We start from the raw sequence: 27378 nt of genomic DNA on the forward strand, positions 1-27378 counted from the left end.
AACGGCGGCCTGAGCGTGCAGGTGTGCGGCCCGGCGCTGTCCCAGTAGTGGAAGTTCTCGCTCAACCCGCAGCAGCAGCTGGGGAGCCGCCCGAGTCCTCCCGCGCCGTCGGGCCCCACAAGGAGCACGTTATTGATTCCGTTTCTCAAACTTTCCGAGAAACTATATATCTCAGTACTCCATCACGGTCTGAAGGTCGGAGGACCTCAGCTCCGGGCGGTCGGCCCCGGAGCGGCGAGGGCAGGGAGCTTCTCCCTCCCTTCCTTCCCACCCCCCCACCCGCCGCCCCTGCCAGTCCAGCGCCACCGCGGATGGATGGTGGGAGCCCCACACCTGCGGGCGGCAGGACCGGGATGGAAGGGGCAGCTGCCGCAGCACAGCAAGGGGAGCTCTCCAACCTCCACTTGGATCCACTGACATCACGTACGGTTTCCACGCCGGTCACGGTCAAGGTCCCGGTCTTGGCATTTTCCCTGCCCCGCCCTCCCGACTGTCTTCCTAGCGCAGACCCCCTTCCACGTGGCGTACCTGCTCTCTCTGGATACGAACTTTTCTATGGTGGAACACTGAACACAGAGAGTTATAAGAAAGGATGTACGGTCACAGTTCCTACGGTTTCTGTAGGTCATCCTCGTCTTGTAAATTCTCCACAAAGCAGATCACAGCTGTGAGGAGGAGGGGCTGAGCCCTTCGGGGCCAGAGGGAGGAAGTGGCCTCCTAGTGGCTCCTCCCCAGAGCCTTATATGGGGGTAGGTGCTGCTGTGACCGCCACACTGGGTGGCTAGCGCTGCCCTGAGGCCCAGACCCCGGCATCTCGGCTTGGCTTCAGCTGGGAGTCACATCATGCTTTGTGTGGAATCCACTTTTTTTTTTTTTTTTCCGGTACGCGGGCCTCTCACTGTTGTGGCCTCTCCCGTTGTGGAGCACAGCCTCCGGACGCACAGGCTCAGCGGCCATGGCTCACGGGCCCAGCCGCTCCGCGGCATGTGGGATCTTCCCAGACCGGAACACGAACCCGTGTCCCCTGCATCGGCAGGCGGACTCTCAACCACTGCGCCACCAGGGAAGCCCGGCCCCATAGTATTTTAAGCAGGAGAGTCACTCTGACTTTCTTCTCGCCTTGCCCTTCTTCCCTGAAACATGTTATACAACCCTCAGGTGAGATGGGCTCTCCCTATACCTGGAGGAAAGGAGCAGCCTTATCTCTGAAGACAAAGGGTCATAAAGAAGAATCCTAACAAAGAGGCTTTGCTAAGTTTCTACCAGTTGACTACACTCAACTCGTACTCCTTAGCCTATCATATTCCTCCATGACTGTCAAGTCTTCATCAAACCCAGTGTAAAACACTCAGGCCTGTTTCTTTGGGTCTTCATTTCTTTATGAAGGCTCCCATGTCACATAAGATGTATATTAAATAAATTTGTATCCTCTTCTTGTCAGTTTAATTTCCAGACCCAGCCAAACTTTTCATCCCTTATAACCCTATATTTGAGACATATCAAAACACCTGAGGTCTCATAAACATCCCAGGCTGCTTCATGCTTCTCTGCCTTTGTACATGACATGCCCTCTACATGGACTGTTTCCATGACCCATTCACCATCAAACCTCCGAAACTCCATCCGTCCGTGAAGTCTTCCTTGACTCTCTTACACCCACGGGGCTCTCAAGAGTATTTCATGCATCCCTCTGGGTACATCTGCCTCTCTGTGGTGTCACTGTTTGTGTGCACATCTCTGTCTACCTGTTTAGACAATGAAGGAACTGAGAGCAGAGATGTTCTATTCCTTTTCTATCTCTGAACAGTGCCTGGCACATCATAGGTACTCAACGCATGTTTACGGAGTAGAAGAATTAATCAATGAATTAAAACAGGTTTATTTTGTTGGTAAGCAGAAAAATCATTTTAAACTCTTGTTTTACAAGAGGTTAATTTCATTCCTTTTCTTAATTTCAGTCACCTAATGGTTGAAATTCTACGTATTCAAATTAAGACTACATTCCATTCTCTTTCCTTTCCTTCTTTTCCCTTCCCTTCCTTTCCCTTCCCTTCTGTTCTCCTTCTGATACTCCTCGCAAGAATTTGGCTCCTCCTCTGGTTTTCCCCCATGAACTCCAACATTTTCCTTCAACATCTTCAAATCCTGTCTGGTGTTTGAGTTACGTGGGTACGTATTTGTCCTCCTGAGCGGAACGTGGGTTTCCATGGGGCAGGTCCTCAATCTTATTAATTTCAGGATTCTGGGCACCCAGTACCCAGGAGGAGTATATAAATGCTGGCTGAAATGACTTGAATCGGACAGATACTTTAAAAGGTAGTGTGGATCTTGGAAGATACAGGTATTTCTCTAACAGACATCCTTCTCTGGCTGAAAAAAACAAAAAACCCACCACAAACAACTGTTGTATGATGAAGAAGAAAAGGCAAAAATCTAGAAAAAGACAACCAAACAAAAACCAAAACTCTTCAAGTGCTGTCTCCTAAAACAAGGCAGGTTTGTTACAAGTGCCCCTCACCCGAGCACCTCTGGCTGGAAAATTTCTGAAACCTTGTGAGTTTGAGGAGATGCCCTACTGCTTTTGAACGGCACTCTAAGGTTCCCAGTGAAGCACACCTCCAATGTGGGTAGACATTCCTAAGTAGGTTATTTGAGTTGGAGGCATCCAATGTTTACAGGCCAACGCTTGCTCCAGCCCACAGACAATAAAAACAACCCAATTACGGTCTCCCTTTGGAAGGCTACTGAGGTTAAAATGATCACAGTACAAGTAAAGAAGGCTCCGTTTCCCTCTGTTTTTATTTTAAGGGTGTGACACGTTAGTAGCCTCCAGCAGATTTTGCTGTGTTTTAAAGCATGAGAAATAATCCCTGCTCTATTTTCAAGACCTTCTCTGCACTCCTCAGTTCCTCCAAAATGGTTCTGCAAATAGACACACCCATGCACTTGCCTTTGCCCTTCTCCCTACTCCTTGCCTTCTTTGTGTTTACACTTCCCCATGGGAGCCAAAACCAACACTAATTAGTGGTGAATTAAATCCTACCACTAGGACACTAGAGGATCAGTGTTTACCCAGGATTCCAAGGCATCCCTCGTCCCTTGTCCCAAGCTCAAAGACTCACAGTTAAATAGGCAGCCCTGAAAGGAATTCTGAGATCTGAATCTATTATGCAGTTTATTCCTAAAATTTTACCATCCCTATCGTAAAATATTCTTTCATGCCCAGGTAGCCTGACATACCCAACTTGCCCTGACTGGAGCACACTTGCTCCTTGTCTCACTCAGGCTTCAAGACCCTGCTGAAGTATCACCTTCTTGGTGTTAGACCAGACAGAGTTCGCTGTTCCACCCTAATCACTCCCACTGAAATTCATTTCTTGATATTCTCAGATCTTATCCTGATGTTCTGTCTTGCTATCTCATATCCGATAACCTATCAGCTCATATTCTAATTATGTTTGGCCTTTCTAGACTGACCTCAGCTGCTTGTTTACCTTGTATCCTTAATAGGCCCCAGCATCTAGTCCTAGGATATGGTAGGCGCCAGAAAAATATTTGTTTTAAAATAAAGAATTAAAACAATATACGAAAGGTGAAGTAACATAAATCTATAAACCACAAACGAATAGCACCTTTGGAAGGACGACTGCAAGCAGTCATGCTTTTAGCTGGTGTTAGCATAGTCTTACTAGCATTTTATTCAATATGACAGAGAAGGTATACTAAAAGCTACTTTTATAAGCAATTACTATATACCAGACACTGTGCTTTTATATTATTGATTAGTCATTATGACAAACCCCGTAAGACAGATATTAAAATTCTCATTGCACTGATGAAATAACTAAAGTGTATAGAGGCTGAGGAATTTGTCCAAACTCAGGGAGCAAGTGAGTGTCAGGGCAGCATGGACGCCAGGCCCTCCTGACTCCACTGGCTGCCTCCATGTGGTCCACACTACAGCAGAACATAATGCTCAAAGGAACAAGCCGTTGCCCTGAGGTCCAAGCTTGGGCGTGAGTTACAGATAGCAGCAAGGGCAGACAGGAGAATCAGAAAGGAAGAGTCTTTAAAGTGCTTTGTTTCCTAATGAACCACTGGGCCTGATGAATATCAGTGACAGTAAATATACAAATGGAAGTATCTTTTATTCACAACTACGTAATAGACTTGCCTTCCCCATTGCAAGTACCCGACCTGACTTGATGAAACTCTAGATAACCCTATGCTATTGGATGACAACCTACACAGAGAAAGATCAAAATGGTTCACTATGATTATTATTATTGCTAAACAAGTTCAAATGTCTCAATGGAAGTTATAAATAAATAAGAATACACAGCAAAAAAAAAAAAAGAATACACAGCAATACTTGCTGTATATGTATACACCAGAGAAGAAACAAGCTAGATCACAGCTCAGGCCATCTTGGAATAGAATACCTGTTGAAATTTAGCAGACTGCACAAAAAAGTGAAATTAGAAGCCAATTTCGCTCCCTAACATAAATATAAAAAATGTAAAATATATAGTAGTAAATGAAATCTGGCAGTATATTTATAAAAGTATGACCAGCTAAAACTTCTCCCAAGAAGGTAAGCACGGCTTAACAGTAGAAGATGTGTATATTTAATTTGACACGTGAATCAATTAAAGGAGAAAAATAAAAGAACAGCTCAGCAGGTGCAGAAAAAGCATTCGATAAAACTGTACACTCGAGCTATTTGCAAGGATTTGGTTCAAGATGGTGGAGTAGAAGGACATGCACTCACTCCCTCTTGCAAGAGCACCAAAATCACAACTAACTGCCAAAAATCATTGACAGAGACACTGGAACTCACAAAAAAAGATACCCCACATCCAAAGACAAAGGAGAAGCCGCAATGAGATGTTAAGAGGGGCGTAATCACAATAAAGTCAAATCCTATAACTGCTGGGTAGGTGACTCACACACTGGAGAACAATTATACCACAGAAGTCCACCCACTGGAGTGAAGGTTCTGAGCCCGTCAGGCTTCCAACCTGGGGGTCCGGCAATGGGAGGAGGAATTCCCAGAGAATCAGACTTTGAAGGCTAGTGGGATTTGATTGCAGGACTTCAACAAGATTGGGAGAAACAGAGACTCCACTCTTGCAGGGCACACACAAAGTACTGTGTGCATCGGGACCCAGGGGAAGGAGCAGTGACCCCATGGGAGACTGAACCAGACCTACCTGCTAGTATTGGAGGGTCTCCTGCAGAGGCGGGGGGGTGGCTGTGGGGACAAGAGGACAAGGACACTGGCAGCAGAAGTTCTGGGAAGTACTCCTTGGCGTAAGCCCTCCCTTTGCCCACCATCAGCCCCACCAAAGAGCCACTAGGCTCCAGTGCTGGGTTGCCTCAGGCCAAAAAACCAACAGGCAGGGAACTCAGCCCCACCCATCAGCAGACAAACAGATTAAAGATTTACTGAGCTCTGCCCACCAGAGCAACACCCAGCTCTACCTACCACCAGTCCCTCCCATCAGGAAGCTTGCACAAAACTCTTAGAGAGCCTCATCCAACGGAGGGCAGACAGCAGAAGCAAGAAGAACTACAATCCTGCAGCCTGTGGAAAGAAAACCACATTCACAGAAAGACAGACAAAATGAAAAGGCAGAGGACTATGTACCAGATGAAGGAACAAGATAAAACCACAGAAAAACAACTAAATGAAGTGGAGATAGGCAACCTTCAAGAAAAAGAATTTAGAATAATGATGGTGAGGATGATCCAGGACCTCGGAAAAAGAATGGAGGCAAAGATCGAGAAGATGCAAGAAATGTTTCACAAAGACCTAGAAAAATGAAAGAACAGAGATGAACAGTACAATAACTGACATGAAAAATACACTGGAAGGAATCAATAGCAGAATAACTGAGGCAGAAGAACGAATAAGTGACCTGGAAGACAAAATGGTGGAATTCACTGCTGCGGAACAGAATAAAGAAAAAAGAACGAAAAGAAATGAAGACAGCTTATGAGAACTCTGGGACAACATTAAATGCACCAACATTCGCATTATAGGCATCCCAGAAGGAGAAGACAGAGAGAAAGGACCCCAAAAAATATTTGAAGACATTATAGTCAAAAACTTCCCTAACATGGAAAAGGAAATAGCCACCCAAGTCCAGGAAGCACAGAGAGTCCCAGGTAGGATGAACCCAAGGAGAAACACACCGAGACACATAGTAATCAAACTGACAAAAATTAAAGACAAAGAAAAATCATTAAAAGCAGCAAGGGAAAAAAGACAAATAACGTACATAGGAACTCCCATAAGGTTAACAGCTGATTTCTCAGCAAAAACTCCACAAGCCAGAAGTGAGTGGCATGACATATTTAAAGTGATGAAAGGGAAGAACTTACAACCAAGATTACTCTCCCTGGCAAGGATCTCATTCAGATTTGACAGAGAAATCAAAAGCTTTACAGACAAGCAAAAGCTAAGAGAATTCAGGGCCACCAAACCAGCTCTACAACAAATGCTAAAGGAACTTCTCTAAGTGGGAAACACAAGAGAAGAAAAGGACCTACAAAAACAAACCCAAAACAATTAAGAAAATGGTAATAGGAGCATAATATTGATAATTACCTTAAATGTGAATGGATTTAATGCTACAACCAAAAGATATAGGCTTGCGGAATGGAAACAAAAACAAAGCCCATATATATGCTGTCTACAAGAGACCCACTTCAGACCTAGGGACACATACAAACTGAAAGTGAGGGGATGGAAAAAGATATTCCATGCAAATGGAAATCAAAAGAAAGCTGGAGTAGCAATACTCATAACAGATAAAATAGACTTTAAAATAAAGACTATTACAAGAGACAAGGAAGGACACTACATAATGATCAAGGGATCAATCCAAGAAGAAGATAGAACAATTATAAATATATATGCAGCCAACATAGGAGCACCTCAATACATAAGGCAAATGCTAACAGCTATAAAAGAGGAAATTTCAGTAACACAATAATAGTGGGGGAGATTAACACCTCACTTACACCAGTGGACAGATCATCCAGACAGAAAATTAATAAGGAAACACAAGCTTTAAATGACACAATAGACCAGGTAGATTTAATTGATATTTATAGGACATTCCTTCCAAAAACAGCAGATTACACTTTCTTCTCAAGTGCACAAGGAACATTATCCAGGATAGATCAGATCTCAGGTCATAAATCAAGCTTCAGTAAAATAAGAAAATTGAAATCATATCAAGCATCTTTTCTGACCACAACGCTATGAGATTAGATATAAATTACAGGGAAAACAATGTGAAGAACACAAACACATGGAGGCTAAACAACACATTACTAAATAACCAAGAGATCACTGAAGAAATAAAAAAATACCTAGAGACAAATGACACGATGTGAAAACACGATCCAAAACCTATGGGATGCAGCAAAAGCAGTTCTAAGAGGGAAGTTTACAGCAATACAATCTTACCTCAAGAAACAAGAAACATCTCAAATAAACAATCTAACCATACACCTAAAGGAACTAGAGAAAGAAGAACAAACAAAACCCAAAGTTAACAGGTGGAAAGAAATCATAAAGATCAGAGCAGAAATAAATGAAATAGAAACAAAGAAAACAATAGCAAAGATCAATAAAACTAAAAGGTGGTTCTTTGAGAAGATAAACAAAATTGATAAACCTTTAGCCAGACTCATCAAGAAAAAGAGGGAGAGGATTCAAATCAATAAAATGAGAAATGAAAAAGGAGAAGTTACAACAGACGCTGCAGAAATACAAAGCATCGTAAGTGACTACTACAAGCAATTCTATGCCAACAAAATGGACAAAATTCAACACCCATTTATGATAAAAACTCTCCAGAGAGTGGGCATAGAGGGAAATTACCACAATATAATAAAGGCCATATACGACAAACCCACAGCAAACATCATTCTCAATGGTGAAAAACTGAAACCATTTCCTCTAAGATCAGGAAAAGACAAGGATGTCCACTCTCGCCACTCTTATTCAACATAGTTTTGGAAGACCTAGCCACAGCAATCAGAGAAGAAAAAGAAATAAAAGGAATACACATTGGAAAAGAAGAAGTAAAACTGTCACTGTTTGCAGATGACATGATACTATACATAGAAAATCCTAAAGATGCCACCAGAAAACTACTAGAGCTAATCAATGAATTTGGTAAAGTTGCAGGATACAAAATTAATGCACAGAAATCTCTTGCATTCCTATACACTAACGATGAAAGATCAGAAAGATAAATTAAGGAAACAATCCCATTCACCACTGCAACGAAAAGAATAAAATACCTAGGAATAAACCTACCTAAGGAGGTAAAAGACCTGTACTCAGAAAACTATAAGACACTGATGAAAGAAATCAAAGATGACACAAACAGATGGAGAGATATAACATGTTCGTGGATTGGAAGAATCAATATTGTGAAAATGACTCTACTACCCAAAGCAATCTATAGATTCAATGCAATCCCTATCAAATTACCAATGGCATTTTTTACAGAACTAGAACAAAAAATCTTAAAATCTGTATGGAGACACAAAAGACCTCGAATAGCCAAAGCAATCTTGAGGGAAATAAACAGAGCTGGAGGAATCAGACTCCCTGATTTCAGACCATATTACAAAGCTACAGTAATCAAGACAATATGGTACTTGCACAAAAACAGAAATATAGATCAGTGGAACAGGATAGAAAGCCCAGAGATAAACCCATGCACCTATGGTCAACTAATCTATTACAAAGGAGGCAAGGATATACAATGGAGAAAAGACAGTCTCTTCAATAAGTGGTGCTGGGAAAACCAGACAGCTACATGTAATAGAATGAAATTAGAACATTCTCTAACACCATATACAAAATTAATTCAAAGTGGAATTAAGACCTAAATGTAAGACTGGACACTCTAAAACTCTTAGAGGAAAATATAGGGAGAACACTCTTTGACATAAATCACAGCAAGATCTTTTTTGACGCACCTCCTAAAGTAATGGAAATAAAAATAAACAAATGGGACCTAGTGAAACTAAAAGCTTTTGCACAACAAAGGAAACTGTAAACAAGATGAAAAGACAACCCTCAGAATGGGAGAAAATATTTGTAAACGAATCAACGGACAAAGGATTAATCTCCAAAATATATAAACAGCTCATGCAGCTCAATATTTAAAAAACAAACAACCCAATCAAAAATGGGCAGAAGACCTAAATAGACATTTCTCCTAAGAAGACATACAGATGGACAAGAGGCACATGAAAAGCTGCTCAACATCACTAATTATTAGAGAAATGCAAATCAAAACTACAGTGAGGTATCACCTCACGCCAGTTAGAATGGGCATCATCAGAAAATCTACAAACAACAAATGCTGGAGAGGCTGTGGAGAAATGGGAACCCACTTGCACTGTTGGTGGGAATGTAAATTGATACAGCCATTATGAGAACAGTATGGAGGTTCCTTAAAAAACTAAAAATAGAATTACCATATGACCCAGCAATCCCACTACTGGGCATATACCCAGCGAAAACTGTAATTCAAAAAGACACATGCAGACTTCCCTGGTGGTGCAGTGTTTAAAAATCCGCCTGCCAATGCAGGGGACACGGGTTGGAGCCGTGGTCTGGGAAGATCCCACATGCCACGGAGCAACTAAGCCCATGTGCCACAACTACTGAGCCTGTGCTCTAGAGCCTGTAAACCACAACTATTGAGCCCACGTGCCACAACTACTGAAACCCTCACGCCTAGAGCTTGTGCTCTGCAACAAGAGAAGCCACCACAATGAGAGGCCCACACACTGCAACGAAGAGTAGGCCCCTGCTCACTGCAACTAGAGAAAGCCTGTGCACAGCAACAAAGACCTAACACAGCCAAAAAAAAAAAAAAAGACACATGCACCCCAATGTTCACTGCAGCACTGTTTACAATAGCCAGGTCATGGAAGCCACCTAAATGCCCATCGACAGAGAAATGGATAAAGAAGATGTACTACCTATATACAATGGAATATTACTCAGCCATAAAAAGGAATAAAATCGGGTCATTTGTAGAGACATGGATGGACCTACAGACTGTCATACAGAGTGAAGTAAGTCAGAAAGATCGTATATTAACACACATATGTGGAATCTAGATAAATGGTACAGATGAGTTTGCAAGGCAGAAATAGAGACACAGATGTAGAGAACAAACGTATGGACACTAAGGGAGATGTGGGAAGAAGGGTGGTGGTGGTGGGATAAACTGGGAGATTGGGATTGACATATATACATTTATATGTACAAAATAGGTAACTAATAAGAACTGCTGTATAAAAAATCAATAATAAAATTAAATTTAAAAACCAAAATACTGTACACTCATTATTAATAAAAATGTTAGCAAACTAGGTATAGAGGGGAACTTACTCAACCAAGTTAAGTCTATCTGCCAAAACCTACAGCAGACATCTTTTTAAATGGTGAAATATTAGAAGCATTCTCTACAAAATCAGGAAGAAGACAAGGCTGCCTGCTAACACTGCTTCTATTCAATATTTATTGGAGCCTCTGGCCAATGAAAGAAGACAAGAACTAAATAGTGAAAAGAAACAAAACTGTTCTGATTTGCTGACAAAGAATTTTTTTTTTTTTTTTTTTTTTTTGTGGTACTCGGGCCTCTCACTGCTGTGGCCACTCCCGTTGCGGAGCACAGGCTCCGGACGCGCAGGCTCAGCAGCCGTGGCTCATGGACCCAGCCGCTCCGCGGCATGTGGGATCTTTCCGGATCGGGGCACGAACCCGCGTCCCCTGCATCGACAGGCAGACTCTCAACCACTGCGCCACCAGGGAAGCCCGACAAAGAATTTTAAACATTGAAAATCTTAGAGACTTTACTCACAAACGATTAAAACTAATAAATAAGTTTAACAATGTTGCTGAAGACAAAATCAGTGCAAATTCAATAACATTTGTATTCACCAATAATAATCTGGCAATAATAAGAAAATATAACAATAATAAAACATATTCCATTCATATGAGTAGCAATAAAAATTCATGAGATACCTAAGGATAAATGCAACAAAGGAGATGAGAGAGACATAAATCATGAAAATTATGAAAGCTTATTGGAGAACAAAAAAGAATACATGGAAAAAACATACCATGTTTAATAAAAGAATACTCAATATCATAAAGATGTAAACTCTTCCCTAAATGAATATACAAACTTAGTGAATTTCAATGGAAATCTCAATTGTTTTTTGTTTTTGTGTATGAGCATGCTTAAAACGGCATATTTCGTCGTGTATTCCATAACACATGGAAGAGGCTTGTTCCAGTTTCATGCTTTAGATTGGTACACCTGCTCTCAACTCCAAATTTCAGAACAGGAAACATCTTCATGCCTTCTGAAAGAGGTATGAGCAAAACTGTTAACATGAGTCATTTAGAACAGCCACAGAAGTGTAGGGTTTTAAGCAACTTTCCAAGAAGGCAATGAGTTGTCCTGGGCAAAAAACGGGGGAGGTACCTTTTTCAACACTTCCGTCAGTTAGCTCAATCAGGAAGTGCTCAGCAGATGATTCTATCTTCTGACAAGTGAAAAGTTGAGAAAATGAAAATCTTACCTGAGGAAGATTTCATAAAAATAAATGCGTTTTTAAGAATGGGGAAGAGAGGTTAGCAGAGAAGGTAGAGGTGAGAACTTCCAAGGAAGAAAAATTCCAAAATAATTATAAACCACATTAAGGGTGGTCAGAGGTGGAAGCCTGGAATGGGTCAGGAATAGGAGCTCTCGGTACCTTTAAGACATTAGTCCAGCATCACCATTTCAATAGGCAACTGAAATGTCAAAATCTATAACATGGTTACTCCTTAAAATGTCAGTGTGACATTGTAATACTAATATATTCAGCTATTTGATAACATGATTTCCCAAGGGAAAATCTAAACAAAAACTAGTCGGGATGATTGAACATGCAAATTTTCTAGATTCTAAGTCTTTGGTTTCAAAAATAAAAGTGATAGGAAAATCATGTTGCAAAACCTAAGAGATGTCCTTTAGAAAGGAGGTCATAGTGAAACCGTGCAACTCAGATTGGGACTTGAACCCGTGGTCTCTTTTTTTCTATTTTGGGTGTGTTGGGTCTTCGTTGCTGCGCGCGGGCTTTCTCTAGTTGTGACGAGCAGGGTCTACTCTTCGTTGCGGTGTGCAGGCTTCTCACCACCGTGGCTTCTCTTGTTGCAGAGCACGGTCTCTAGGAGTGCGGGCTTCAGTAGTTGTGGCTCACGGGCTCTAGAGCGCAGGCTCAGTAGTTGTGGCACACGGCTTAGTTGCTCCATGGCATGCGGGATCTTCCCGAACCAGAGATCGAACCTGTGTCCCCTGTATTGGTAGGTGGATTCTTAACCACTGTGCCACCAGGGAAATCCCTGAACCTATGGTCTTTTAATTGAGATTACACATCTGGTCTCAGGATTTAATGAAGCTCAGGTTCTTGATGTTGCAGAAAGAATTCAGTGAGAGACAAAGTGATAGGTAAGAAGTGGATTTGTTTAGAGAGAAACATACTCCACAGATGGAGTGTGGGCCACCTCAGAAGGCGAGAGGTGCCGAAATATGGGGTGGTTATTTTTTATGGGCTAGGTAATTTCATAGGCTAATAAGTGGAAGGATTATTCCAACTATTTCAGGGAAGGGGCGGGGATTTCCAGGAATTGGGCCACCACCCACTTTTTGGCCTGTTATGGTTAGCCTCAGAACTGTCATGGCACTGTTGGGTGTGTCATTAAACGCTAATGTATTACAATGAGTGTATAATGAGGCTCAAGGTCCACTGGAAGTCGAAGCTTCCACCATCTTGGACCTAGTTGGTTCTAACCAGTTTTTGTCATGTCTTATGGCTATGTCATTCTTTTAAAGGTTGTGCCCTGTCCCCTTCCCTCCTGTTTCAGTAGGAAACATGGGAGTGGGAGGGGTGGAGCTGATGATCAACCAGCCACAGACTGTGTCAAAACGGTTAGACCTATGAAGTGCTGTTAGACCACCACATGTAATCTTGGCTTGTTATTTATCTTATGGTTGTGGTCTATCTCCCTTATTAATAGCTACTGTTTAATGAGAGCCTACAATAAATAGCGAGTGCTCAGTAAGTAGGGTGAACACAGAATTTGTCACTCAAACCAAGACACTTTTGAGAGTAGAAGGGGGTGCTATTAATAATCACACTGGGACAACAGATGTAATCCAGAGCCTTCTCTGATGAACTGGGACACATGGTCACCCTATCAATCAGTGATGTTGTGGCAGTCACCGTAGGCTGGCTCACTCAACATCTTTATTAACTCTCCCTTCCTTGCCTTCTTCTGCTGTAGGGGCTGGAAAGCCCAGTTTCTCTTCCTCCCTCAGAGCTAGGGCTGTGGGATACTCCTCCAATAACAAGATGAAATATCCAGGTCAGCAGACTATTTTTAAGTGCCTGCCTACTTTAAGCCAGTGGGTACGAGGTCCTCCCCAAGAGCCACATAGGTACGATTAAATCATCAGCTAGTGGGGCAAGGTAGACACCTAAAACAGATAATTTAAATATAACGTTCAAAGCATTGGGCCAGACATATGTACAGGTAGGGTGGGCACCCAGAGAACACGTGGGGTATGGTCAATGTTCAGGGAAAACTTCCTGAATGAGATGAAACCTGAAAGAATTTGCCCCTGTGATTAAGCAAGTGCTAAGATAAGGAAATGTAGGTCAGGGAAACAGAAAGTGAAATGGGGGTTGTTTTTTTTTTAATGGCCATTGAATGTGAGGCAATGTAAAGAGTAGGAAAATCTGTACCTCACTGTCTGCTACAAGAACTAGTGCTGTTGATTATGTCCAAAGGGTATTTGTCTAAACTAGAAGTTCAGAAAAGTTTAAAAGGTTTTTTAAAAAAACTTAATCATAATTAAATATGATGAGTGTATTTTATTAGCCAAGAATGGGAGTAATAGTCTGTATTTGCATCTTAGTCTCTGTTCTGATGGGCAACTTTCACCAATTAATCTAGCATTGAACAAAAAAGGTTTAAGTCACCAAATTTCAACTATCACTGAACATTCCATCAATGAGACAAACAGCTTTAAACCCAGAGTCTACTTACTTAGCACTGCTATATACTAACTTAGCACTGCTATATACTAACCTTTAAAGAAATGTTGCATCCTGTTTCCTATAGCTATTAACTATGTCACCTGTTTTATTGTTTTAAATCTTTTTTACTTTTCTCGGCAGACAGTAGTCACCTAACTACACAGACTAGTTCTCACATGGATGTGATGTGCTATACAGAGAGGGTGACTCTTAAGGAAGCCTGAGTTTAGGCAAGACAGAAGCATTCCTCCTCACCTTCTACATCACCTTCTATATATCTCCATCCAAAACCCACCACCCAGACCACAAGCCTCTGAAGAACTTCTCTGCTTCCCGAGAAGACAGTAATTCTCTAGCACGTGCAACATGACAGAACACAAACCCGCTAACATCAATTTGTCTCAGTGTTACATGGAGTGCTCTCAAGCGGCATGAATCTTCACTGGGGCTGCTCAAGGCTTAATTCCAGAACTCTGGAAACATTGCTAAGTCAACTGCTTCTGGCTACATAGGTCCTGTGTGAGTGAAGCAGACTGGTGACTGTCATGCACTGAGGAAGATCACGTCAGATCTCCCAGGAGATCAAAGCAGCCTCAGCTTTCAGGATGTGTCTGCACACAGAAGCCTTTTCACTGGCTTCCCAGCCTCACTTAATTGCTGAGGTTCCAAGGAAAAAATCAAAATATCAGATCCACATTCCATGTGGTCTCTGCCGTGCGGGTGGGGAGACCCACACCTCCATGCTTAATGGTCCCACTGAGTCCCACCCCACCACTTCCATTCTGGTTGTCACCCAGCCCTCCCTCTCCTCCTCCATCATCTTTTCATGTGAGTATCCCTTCATTTTGTTCTGATCCACACTTTTCAGATGCCATCTCCAGATTCTTCAGATGCCAGAATGCTTTCAATGTCTAGCGAAAGATAAGACCTGTCTTAAAGGTAACTGAGTCTTCTCGAATTCATGACAGGAAGACCTCTTTACACCTGTTCCAAACCCAAAGGGTCCAGGAGGAAGAGCTGGCTTCCCAGTCAGTTAGTACTTATGAAGAACCTAATTTGCAAGGCTCTGTGTTAGGGCCAATACAGGAAGCAAATACACCACACAGAAGAATATTGAACAGTCAAGCTTAGACTATAAAGACAAGTGGAAAAAGCAACATTAAAACTGTATGTACAATATGCCTTTTTTTTTTTTTTTTTCCAACTACCAAGAAACAACCCTTGGAATGTTAACCATGGCCATCTCTCTAGTTGGGATTATAGATGGTAGTAGAGACAGAATTAAAGATAATTATTTCTTTCATTTTAACATTTGTTTCTGTACTTCTGACAAGAATACTAGGGACATTGATATTTATTGTATGCCAGGCACCGTTCTAAGAGCTTTACATGAATCAACTCATTTAATTCTCGCAATTATCCTAGAAGGTAGGTACCATTATTATAGGCCCCCAAAATTGAGGTACAAAGAGGTAAAATAATGTGCCCGAGGTCACACTGTAGGTGAGTCACAGAGCCAGGATTCAAACTCAGCAAGCTATTCCAGAATTAGACTTAACCCCCACTTCTTTTTTTTTTGCGGTACGCGGGCCTCTCACCGTTGTGGCCTCCCCTGACATGGAGCACAGGCTCCGGAAGCGCAGGTCCAGCAGCCATGGCTCACAGGCCCAGCTGCTCCACGGCATGTGGGATCCTCCCAGGCCGGGGCACGAACCGGTGTCCCCTGCATCGGCAGGTGGACCCTCAACCACTGCGCCATCAGGGAAGCCCAACCCTTACTTCTTGCTGCCTCTGGAATATGTACTATTTTAGAATATATACTTTATGTATGAATATAATATGTCTTACAGTAAAGAACTATAATATTTCTTTATTTCTTTATACTAAAGAAAAGAAGATTAAGAAATGAAAAGAAAAAGAAATATAAGACAAGGTAGCCAAGCAGAGAGAGGAGACAAGGTGAAAGAATAATGGTTTAGAAAGGAGTCAGGAGAAATGACTCCACACTTAACATCTCAGGATTGGTTTCCTCCACTGTAAAATGTGAAGGTGAACAAGTCTATATTCTAGAGAGATATTTTACTCCGCAGGTTACCAATAGTTGACATGAAAGGTCATGAAACCTGCACCATCATTTTAGGCTTGGCCTTCACGTCATTGATTAGTCTGTAGCAAATTTGCTGTCTTTGTGCTTAGATTAACATCTTCCAACCAATATGTACCGTAACGCAGATGCCCAAAGAGTACCAAAACTATTAGTAGAGCTAAGGATATGGTACTATATGAATGAGAGTAGAGATCGGTTTTTAAAAGACCAAAAGTGGTGAGAAAAGAGAAACTGGTCTGGCAGCATGCATGATTCCAAAGGGCAGCACCCAATTTATTCAAAGCTAAAAATCCTGAGTTGATACAATTAACAATAATCAATACATGACAAGGAAAAGAAACCAATAAAATGGAATAATTTCCCAAGTATGCCTACATTAGTAATTCCCCATAATTGCAGGACATGAGTTTCCCGGCTCTACCAAGTATCTGAACATAGTCCATAGAAAGTGAATCCATACTTACTGAAATTTCATAAAACAGTGAGAGAGTCCTACAAGGTTGCAAAGAGAAAAAACAGATTTCACGCCAAGAATCAAGCATCAGAATGGCAATGAACTTTCAGAAACACTGGAAGCTGGAAAACAATAAACCAATCTTTGGAAATTCGCAGGAATGAATAGCCAGTCTAGAATCCTAGACCTAGGCAAACCATCAATTAAGTGTGAGAGTGAAATAGACTTTTCCAGACATGCAAGGTCCCCCAAATGTACTTCCTGTACCCTTTCTTAAGAAGCTAGCAAAATGGATGCCCCATAAAATGAAAGCATAAACCAAGAAAGAAGAAAACAAGAGAACAGGGGGAACAGGGAATCAGCACAGAAGGAAGGTAAAGAGAAATCTTGGAATGCCAGTGGGTGTCAGGGCCATCAGAAAACTGGTTCAGACTGGAGAACTGAGGGGTCCATTTTGGAGGGCTGGAGTGGGTCCCAGAAAGAAGGCAATTGGCCGATGCATTTCATTGTGTGGAAAATACCCAGGAGAGGCATTTTAAAGAGCCTCTAGAAGAACTGGCGATAGGTTCTAAAAAGTAAACAAATGAAAAACTATTTTCCTCAAAATAGTTGTAGAGAAAAAGAAATACAACCATAGTTCGCGATTTGGCCCTGCAGGGAACAATAATCACACAGTCATAGCAATGCAAACACGATGTTGATTTAATTAACATTGCGATGCCACTTGTGAGAAGCACGATAGGGCAGGATTTTCCACGGAGAGGTGTGCAAGTCCTTGTCTCCTGCACTCTTCCTCCTCACTGTCCTAGCACAAGACATTAGCCCCTGAATCTTCCTCCCCATTCCCCTGTATAAAATCCAAATTACTCAAATAATGGCTACTAATCCGAAAGAGCCATTTCTCCCTTTTCTATCCTTGACCAACTATTTCTGAAGTTAGCAGAACTTTGGCTGCTCTGGCTAAAGTCCTAGGAAACATTTAGTCCTCCTTCCCTAAGCCTGATGCTCTATGGAGCTCTCCCCTGCCTGGTATTTGTAAATAAAGGGTTATACTAATGGTGCTCTGGCTGATTTTCTTCCACCAACTATGTTGCAGAAATGGAGGAAGGGGAAGTTGGACGGGTGGAGTAAGAGAGCTATATGTTCCCCTATAATAAGAGAAAGTACATAGATTCTGTCTAAAACTGGTAACTCAAGGACCAGTCACATAAGTGAATTATTTGGAAATGGGGAGGTATGTGATCAAACAGCTAAGAGCAGAGTCTCCCAAGGAGGGGGACTGTTGTTTTGTTAGAATCTTTTCACATGCTCTAATTCACAAAATTAGATGAATGCCTTACTTTGATAACAATTTAAGCGATTTTTAAAAGTGAAACCTGCAATTTAAAGTTTAATAATTGCAATTACATAATCAAGTGTGTCTACAAATTATCCCAACTAAATGATCCCAACAAGTGTAAATGTAGAAAGCTTTCTTAGTGGCTTAAGGATTGGGAAGAAGGAGGTCTAGCGAGCAGATGGGAAGGCTGCCTCAGCCCATACTACTGAGGAAGCGGTGACCCAGAGAGATTTTTGGTCCACCACTCAGGCCTCCCAGAGATCCTCTAAGTTGGAGGATTTTGCTAAATAGGATAGTGGGGGCTTTCTGGAAAAGCATCAGATTCTCTGTTCTCCATGGAAGATGAAGAGTAGAGTTCTTTTTAGCTTCCTATTCTCCAACTTGTTTTTCTTTTGTTTTTGTTTTTCTGTGCAACTCTCTTTACACTCAATTTTTTCTTTTTACTCCCTTTCTTTTAATCTGTGAGTTTTCTTCTCACTTAAGACTTTTTCCCTACTGTTTTATTTTTCTCATAATCTTAAATTCTTCCTGCCACTCTACCTTGTCTCTCTTCTCACCTAGATTTTCTCTAAGTCCTACCTGATACTCATGTTCATAGACATGCCAGGTGATTTTAGTTTTCATCTCTTAATTTTCCAAGTAGTTAGCTGAGATGACTTGAGTCTTTAGAACACAACTTGCCCATCCATAAAACTGGTTAATATTCCCCAGTATACTGTATGATAATGGTTGAGCTATCTTTGAAGTTCTTGAGAAAAAAGTAATTTAAGAACTGTGATCTGATTAATTCAAATTGTAGACTATTGTCTTCATAAGAAATCTGAATATTTTCTTCTTTTCTTGAAATTTATAACTTCAATTCTAGAGAACTTTTTCTAGAATGACCATAGGAAGTGACAACCATAGAACGAGACTAATTTTATAAACAGTTTGTCCTTTCAACAACTGAAAGAAAATCAGCCAATGAATTAAGGCTCTTTAGTCCCTAGAGAAATACTGTAATGAGATTCAAAGAATGCAGTTGGATTTTACATTATATTTTAATTTTTAAGTTTCTTAAAATGGAACTAGATACTTGGCTGAAAACATTAACCTACTAGGACAAATTCTTTTTTTTTTTTTGTTTAACTGTAAGTCTAGGGGCTTTCAAATTTCCCAGTCATATGCTATCCATATGTAAATTTAATTTATAGGATTCAATGCTCAGGAATTGTGAATGTGTAAAATATTATGGTCCTTTAAAGACATCAACACTTACTAATAAAATTATTTGAATGGGACCATTGCTCCGCCCAAATTAAGCCTTTTTAACTGAAAACCTAAGGCCAAACCAAGAGCATAAAGGGCTCTATGGCCTATCTATAGTTATTACTGGGAAATTGAGATTTCACACAAAACTGTCTTTATTTTAAATGCAGTGTTATTAGAAAAAAAGCACACACCTCAAACTAAATATCAATCCACATTTTTTTCCTAGCACAGAATGAGGCCTCTCTGAAGGTTTTTACAGGCTTACCACTTAACAGTGGTCAAGCCAAAAATAAACCTACCAGGACTTTACTAGGCAATTCAACAGCACACAAAACACCAGTCCGTGGAGAGCTGGACTTAGCTTTTTCCCTATTAGCCTCTTTCTGGGCCTCCCACTCACATTCCCCCCTCTTCTAATTAGAAAGCTAATTAGGATTCCAAATTTAACGCTTAATGGGGAGAGAGATCTGGTCACAGGCCAGGATTCCTTTAGCATCAAACACTCTCCTCGGCCTCCGTCCTTAGTGCAGAGAGCTGTGGGAAGGGAGCTGGGCCAGCGGGACTGATTGGCTGGAGGGCAGTGTTTACTCTCAGTTGTCTGAGAGGGAAGATCTGTTTCACAAATTGCACACTCTGAAAAGGTAAAATTAAACAACAACGACATGCCTTGGGCTTTTAGTACTCTAAAGAAACAAGTATCTTACAGGCTCGATTATTATTACCATGGTAACATGAGGCGACGTGGGGAGATCTCCTCAAGAACAGTTCCTGGATCCAGCCAGGCAGCCTCTCAACAGTGCCGGGCGACTTCTTCAGTTACCATGGCAACCAAAATTAGAAGTGCTTTTGCAACACTAACAGAAACCATCTTTTGAAGCTCTTCTGTGAATCAAATTGAATACTGATGATGCAAACTTGAGTGATACATATTTTTCAAACATTAAAAAATCCTATCGCCATGAACAAATACTCGTTTTAGATTCCCCTTTGCAATCTTGACTTAACTTGGAATCGATTTTTCGGTCTGGTTTTGTTTGTTTCCCTTTTGGATTCCCGCGGCCTCGAGTGCAAAGGCGATTTGTTTAACTTCCAAACTTGTCTGAAATTGCACGGGTGAGAGCTTAGAATGTGGTTCCTTCGCTCTCGGTTTGAAACGGGGTGAGGAATGGGGTGGGGGAGGGTGGGTCTAACAGAGAGCCCTCTTGTCTAATAAAGTCGGGAGGACGAAAACGGGGAGGGGTTGAGGAGACAGGCCGGGAGGGACGGCGGAGGAGGGAGAGAGAGAAAGGAAGAAAAAAAGTGCAGAGGGCTGAACCTCCGCTACCCTTATTAGGGCTAGGAGCACCTTTATCTGTTGCCTGGACCTCTCCATCCGCTCCGGTATTGTGTGAGGCACACAAAGCTGATCGGAGACGGCATTTTAAAGACCCTGTTGCGATCCTCTCCGGGTCGCATCGCCCAATCCTCGAGCTCCTAATATTCCTGAAGGGACCTCAGGGAAGAGGAGACAGGTTCTTCCTTACTTGTACAGTCTTCCAAAAGGAGCGTTTTTCTTTAGGGCGCGTCGTGGCGTGGGTGGTGGTGGAGGGTTCCTTCCTCTGGGCCACAGCCGTTCACTGTCAGTTCCCTCCACTGCCCACTGCCAGCCGGGGTCACGCAGGTCCCCGGCCCTCGATACAAACTCTCGAGCTCTGGGCTTGCGCCCGGGAGCGCTGGTGGCGCGCAGCTGGTGTGCGCGGGGCGAGGCTCAGGGCGCGCCCCCAGACACGGGTGCCCGCACCAAGCCGGGACTCCGGGACACAGGCGCACACGCACCCCGGGCGCACGCCCCCGGGCACGGGCCCCATGCGCCGGCACACCCCGGTCTCCGCCTCCAACGCGCTTTCCTCCCAGGAGCGCTGGGCCTGGGAGGGGGAGCCCCTAAAAAGCACCTAACCTTCTCCTAACCCCAAGTCGCCCACCCCCGCCAGGAGCTGTGTCTTTCTTTCCCCTCGGGTCACGGGGAGGAGAGGCGTCCCTCCTCAGCACCCAGGTCGGCAGCCTGGCGGAGGAAGGGGCTGCCGGGTGGGGTGCTGGCTGCGAGCCCCGCAGCCCTCGCTTACCTTGGTGGCGAGCTCCTCTCGCGGAGTCGGCTGCGCGGCGCCCGGCCAGGCGCTCCCGGTGGTTGGCGCGGGCGCGGGCGGTGCGTGTGTGTCGGGGCGCCGCGGCCGCGCTGTAGGCTCCCGGAGCTGTCAGGGGTGGCCGACCTGACGGACGGCGGCCGCGGCAAACCCCGCCCACCAGCCCGGCCCGGGCTCCTCCGAGGGGACCCAGTCGCCCCGCAGCGTTTCCCGAAGGACCAATCCGGAGCGGGGGGCTGGCCCGCCGGAGGTGGGGAAGGGGAGGCCCGCGGGGTACCGGGACGCGGGCCTGGACTTCGTAGGTCGGTTTCTATGGCAGCCAGGCGGGAGGGGCTGGAGGGAGTGGGGCGCGCGGCGCGGGGACACCCGTCGCAGACACTCGAGGAGGGGGTTTGGCCCTGCCGCAGAGAGGACGCCACCTAGAGCACGGATGCGAAGTGGCCACACAGCCGAAAGAGGGTTGACACAGCTCCCAACTCACGCTTCGTACTGAGCCGCTCCAGCCTCTGGATAAAAAAGGTTTCCGTGTCCTTGGGAGACAGCGACCCAGTAATCTTCCTAACAGAACGGGGTTTTCTAGCAAACCAGAGTGACGGCTCCTTCAGGTGAGTCTGGCAGGGTTTAGGCTCTGCAGAAATAAGCGCTAATGCCACCCTCAGCGTGGAGTCCTTGCATATATTAGGCCCTGTTCCTTTGGTGCCACTTAGGCAGTGGACCCCTAACTTCCTGTCTACTCCGCAGCTATGACTCTCTGGCTAATGATAGGTGCCAAATATTTTTCCAGTCTACAAACAAGGAGGGAATGCGATTCACCGAATACTGAAGCATAGAGTTGATTTATTGAAGTTCAAGTCCTTCATTTTACAGAGGAGGAAATCGAAGTCGGAGAGGTCAATTAACTTAACAAGGGCCACACAGCTAGTTAATGGCAGAGCCATGATTAGGAGCCCTAAGTCACAGCTCAGTGAACACTCTTTCCTCCTCCTCCTGTTGCGGCATGCTCAATTCATGATTACCAGGGTGTATTTACAAAATCGAAAGAGCTGAGGAGAAAAATAACCTAAGTTTAAAACCCTTTTATGGTAGAAATTAGGGTATCCAAAGATTCCTTTTTTCACTACTTGCCAGGAACTGTGACACTTTCACAAAGAGTAACCGATTAAATCCTCACAATAACCTTTTTAGTTAGGTGCTCTTATTACCATCCCTGTTTTGATAGATGAGGAAACTGAGGCCCAGAAACGTTATTTGACTTGCTCAAGGTCACACGAGTCTGCAGCTCTTCCTTACTACCCTCTTCTGCCTCTTTGTATGATGATTAAAGGGGCCAGAACAGGAAAGACAAGAAATAAAACCTTGGACAGCTCCACAGACTGACCATTGAGATTGGCAGGAAAACCAAGAGAACCTAGAATAATTGCTTCCTTGTTTTGTAAGAGTGGTCATCTACCTGTGTAGGATAAAGGTTCTCTGTGAGAAAAGTGTGACTTTAAAGGGAGGACTTCTCCTCAAAAGACAAAAGGACTTTTTTTAAAAGGAGTAATCTTAATACATGCCGTCAGTCTCTCTAAAACAATAAAATACAGGATAAATCATTGCATATTTTTAAAATATAAAATACTCCTTGAATCCTACAACATGACAATACACAGAGCAGGATTTCATAAAGAAACTGCCTAGATACCAAGAGCCTCAAACTCCCAACCTGACATGTACTCTGTCATAGGCCCTCCCACCATGTACGGACCCGTACAGCACCAGAGGGCGAAGCCGATGCGCGATTCTAGAGAATTAAGAGGTTACTGAAAACTTTAGGCTATCATAGAAAAGGAAAACTTAAAACTCAGCATCAGAAACCACTTCTCTTAAAGTCCATTGGCCAGACTCCATTCCAGGAGCCCCCTATACCCCAATTTCTCTTGCAGACATGCTGCTAGGGCCTGCTCCCTTTCAAATCATAAACCCTTCCTTCATGCCTTCCCTTCCCTTGGGAGTCCCGGGATACCCAGCCATACAGGGCTGACCTCATGGTTCAATTCCCTTCATTTGAAAAACGTGTTGTTTTTCTCCTAGAAAGGGCCATTCAACAATAGGTTGATTACAATGTAACAGTAATATATAGAGGTTAAAATGTCTTGTTTTGAATAGTATGGGGAAATATTTTCAACATGTTAAGTGAAAGCAAAAGTTGCAAAACAGAATGACAGAAATCTGTGATATATATAACTAGAAGGAACTACACCGGACATTGGAAATGTTTTTGGTTATGTGGCAGAATCTCAGGTGATTTAAACGATCTTAATACTTTCCAGTGTTGTTTGCATTTTCTACAATGGGTGTATATGTCAGAGAAAAATTTTAATGTCAGAAAAATATTATTTTCCAAAAGAATTGATGAAACTGTAAGACCTGTAAAGACAGTATAGACAGTTTCATATTATTGCAGAGCTCATTAAAATTTAGTTTGCTAAACCCTGCTCCCTTGTGTTAGCGGAAAAGAAGTCAAAAACATTCTTAGGAACAACTGACTCTAATGCAGGAGGTCCTTGTTCTATACTTTGAGTAACATTGACAGTGGCTAAAAGTTTAGATTCTTGAGTCATAAAGCTACACCTTGACTCGTAGCTCTGTTACTTACTACTTATATGACACTCTGGTTTCAAGCACCTAGTCTGTTTCCTCACCTGTAATCTGGGAGTTGTGAGAATTGAGACAACGTTTCTGGAAAACAGTAAACTAGGTTTTCTTAATCTGGAGTCCATGGGCTCAGGTGGTAGTCAGGAGGATCCCCCACTGACAATGTATCTGTCTACTCCTTTCATCACAGTCTCTAAGTAGCTGGGGCCCAAATGTCTAATAAATGCCTAATAAATGGTAGCTATTATTTTTATTTCAGGTTTTGAGGGACCTTTCCACCTTTAGTGCTGTTCTAGGGCATATAGGGACATTCTACTCTTATTTTCTGGTCATTAAGTTACCTGATACATAGCATCCCTGTTGAATGGGAACCTGGGCTATTCATGGGGTTTTCCTACCTCCACTCTCCTTCCTCTCTCCTGGTAGGGATATTTGACATATCTTGGGAGCCGACACAGAGCAAAAGTTTTCTAAGACTGCATATTGCTGTAGAGTTGAACCTGTAACTCAAAAGGTATATCCTGTTCCAGGAAAATTTGTTTTATTTATGCTGTTAAGGTTCTGTGTGCTACCCGAGTCTGAGACTTCATGTCTTACAGACACTTCAGAAACATTCTCAGACAATATCTCTTTGAATATGATCCCTGTCCCATGTTTATCTTCCTTTCAGGTTTTCCAGTTGAACATTATGTGTGTCAGACCCCCTCATTCTAGCTCATGCCTTTTTTCATATTTTCCAGATTTTTACCTTCTTTCAGATTCTGGGTAATTTCTTCAGCTCTGTCTTCTATTTCACAAATTCTCTCTGTGCTGTAATTAATCAGCTGTTTAATCTGCACACTGACTTTATAAGCCTTGACAATGCAAATATAATTAGCAAATCAAATTGAATCACTGACAATTAGTATTTATTAAAATCCCTTTTTCCTTAATTTTATAGGAACCTTTAAAGGACTAGTAGTAAAGAAACATTTATCTGAGGTTTATCCATGTATCCTGCTTCCCTTCTTATTTCTGTTATATTCGAGCAAAATTAAACCAAAAGAATTAAAACTAGCAGGGCAATTCTGTTTTTAAAAGTTCTCTCTCTCTTGTGCATATGTATATGGACAGATATTCATGTAATGTTAACAATAGTTATTTCTGATTAATGGGTCTTGGAGTAGTTTTTAACTTATTTTTCTAATATAGGTGAATCTTCTACTTGAGCAAGTATAAGTTAACAACAACAACAAAGTAGAAAAAAAGGTTGTAAATTTCAGCAGCTGAGTGAGGTGCCACTACTCCTTCTGCCGGTCAGCTTAAATTCTATTGATATACTGCATACTTTAATTCACTTTAGACTTCCCTGCCTCATCATTTAGTCATTAATGTTCAATATTGAGCTTTCTTTCTAAAGGTAAAGTACAACAGAGAAAAGAGAGAGAGGTGGGAGGGAGGGGGGAGAGAAAAAACCCCTAATTGTGATCTTGAGATATTTTCATATAAAAAGTTTTCATTATAAAAGTAATTTTCATTAAAAAATTTGAGTTGTTGAGATTCCCTATAGTAGCAACTATACTCCAAAATTTTGACTATGTAGCCAAGTATAGCAATAAGTGCGATATTTTCTTATAATCAGCACTTGGGTATTATTTACAGTTGGACAGTGAACAGATGAAGGCTTTGGGCCCATTGATCCTGTAGTGAAATTATCTCATGAAAAGTTGTCAGAATCAAATAGTTACTTTTGTTTGATTTTTGTCTTTAGTTTTTCATAAGCACCATTTCAACCGGACTAGGGTTCTGAACCCCTATTATTCCCTCCATAGTGTTTCATAGCTGTATCTAATTGATAACTATTATTTCAGAGGACACAGTTACTGCTCTAATATGGGTGGTCTACCAAACTCCCAACCAGTTAATGATCTAGCTCTTCTTAGGTGAATTCATACATTGACATTTGCTCCTCAGCAGATAATTAGCTATTGTTTTGTCTCTGAAGTATATTTGAGTTACCCAGTGGAAGCAAAATTATTCAATTATTGTGATTTTCCAGTTTCTAATTTCTTATTCTCTAACATTTCATGTCTTTGTGGCATTTTCATTTCAGAAACATTATAAAGGTAATTCATTACTGAGAATACGCAGAACGCTCTTGAAACAAAAAAATCCAAGACTGTTGTCTTAGTCCAGTCCATTACGTGAATAGTAAACATGAACAACAAGTAACAAGATATTTTGAGTAGCACCTGACTACGCTACAAAAAAAGAAGAGACCCTCAAAACAAGTTAGTGCCACTGGCTAGTCATTTGTGCTTCCTTTAAGTACTCTGTGTCAGCCATTCTCCAGGTGTGGTTCCAGGACTAAACCCAGTGTATTACCTGGGAAGGTTAGGAATGCAAATTCTTGGGTCCTTACCCAGACCAATCGAATTGTGCGTTTTAACAAAATGCTGATGCACGCTGTTGTTGCAGAACCATTGCCTAGATGGTGTGGTCTCAAGGCAAGGAGACTGGCAAGGAGCTACCAAAAGGCAATTTGCTCCATGTGTTTTGCCACCTTTTCCCATCTCCTGTTCCCCCACCCCAACCCCATCAAGGGCTGATGTAAATTACAAAAGGAAAATGGGTGTTTGACTTATGCTCTGTGCAATCCAATATCGTCAGCCACAAACAGATCTCATACAGAGGTAACTGTATTTTAGTGATCAAGGGTGTAGTCTGTGGAGTCTAACTCCCTGGTTTCAAATATTGGCTCCACTTTCTACCAGGTATTTCTCATCTCCTCCTCTTATTTCCTCTATTTGTAAAATGATAGCTAATAATGTTAATTACCTCATGAGGTCGTTGAGATGATTAAATGTAAAGTGCTTGGCATATAATAAGTGATTCATAAATGACGCTATTGTTACAAGATTTTTCTCTCCTAGGCTGTATTTTGGTACAAATATCAAGGTGGGCATCACTTCAGTTGTATGTGTCATATTTAGTGTCGTATTAGGTTGTGGGAAAGTTGAGGAGAAAAAAATTATGAATTCACATGCTGCCTTCCTACGTACCATGTCAACAGAATTAATGAAGTAACATTTATAGAACATGTAGTAGTTTTAAGATATTCTGTAAATTCAGCATACATTTATGATAATGACAGCCTCTACATTTATGGTTTTAAAGCAATACACTTCTAGGCCTCCCAATATAATGGATCTCAGTAATTGGTGGTGATAGTTTTAATTCCTTCTGCTTCTCACTTGAATCGTTTATGACAAATTCTTTAAGAGCCATGGCACAGCTCAGCACATTACACATGAAAAACATTCAGCTTAGGTTTCTCTCTCCTGATACA

At 42.2% G+C, this 27378-nt stretch overlaps 1 protein-coding gene across 1 annotated transcript in view; it reads right to left on the bottom strand.

The window, feature by feature from the left end:
- NIM1K (NIM1 serine/threonine protein kinase) overlaps positions 1-21542 on the bottom strand; it is a 69534-nt gene extending 47992 nt beyond the window's left edge. The window contains exon 1 of the mRNA XM_060007060.1: positions 21396-21542. The gene's annotated coding sequence lies outside the window, so the exon portion shown is untranslated. The remainder of the gene's footprint in view (positions 1-21395) is intronic.
- Positions 21543-27378: the final 5836 nt, after the last annotated feature.

The sequence above is a fragment of the Delphinus delphis genome, chromosome 3 (genome assembly GCF_949987515.2).
Source record: "Delphinus delphis chromosome 3, mDelDel1.2, whole genome shotgun sequence".
NCBI classification, from domain to species: domain Eukaryota; kingdom Metazoa; phylum Chordata; class Mammalia; order Artiodactyla; family Delphinidae; genus Delphinus; species Delphinus delphis.